This window comes from Triticum aestivum, chromosome 6B (assembly GCF_018294505.1).
Source record: "Triticum aestivum cultivar Chinese Spring chromosome 6B, IWGSC CS RefSeq v2.1, whole genome shotgun sequence".
NCBI lineage: Eukaryota > Viridiplantae > Streptophyta > Magnoliopsida > Poales > Poaceae > Triticum > Triticum aestivum.
In genome coordinates, this window is record NC_057810.1 from 671,681,460 (window position 1) to 671,682,124 (window position 665).

Sequence of the window (665 nt, forward strand, 5' to 3'; positions counted from 1 at the left end):
CACACAAACACACACAAACACCCCCCCCCCCTCGTGGATCGCCTTTTAGGTTTTAAAATAAATAAAAGAAAATGATAAAATATTCAAAAAAAATTCAAAAAAATAGATGCCCATGTGTTATGTGTTCTAGTTGTTAGGAAAATTAACAAACATGAATTTTGAATTTTTTTGCAAAAGGCTGTCGTGTTTCGGTAAAATGGCCGTAACTTTTGCCCGTTATCGATTTTCTAGAATCCTCAAAAACCTAATAGAAAAAAGTTACGATGCTTTTAAGATCTGGAGGCAAAAAATCGAAAAAATGCAAAAAATAGCAATGGCGCACTAGTGCATGGTGCGCCACTGCTATTTTCCCGCCTTCAAAATTCAAAAAAATACAAACGGTGCACCAGTGCATGGTGCGCCACTGCTAAGTTGGAACAGAAGTTTAAAAGGGCCGGCTAGCCACTTACACCTTCATTCTTCTCCTCCTCTCCTCCACTCCATCTCCTCCTCTCCTCCTCTTCTCCACTCCATCTCCTCCTCTTCGGCGACCTCCTCCTCCTCACGGTGCTCCTCCTCCGGTGACCTCCTCCTCACGGTGCTCCTCCTCCGGCGACCTCCTCCTCCCTCCCCTTCTCCTCACGGTGCTCCTCCTCCGGCGACCTCCTCCTCCCTCCTCTCCTCCT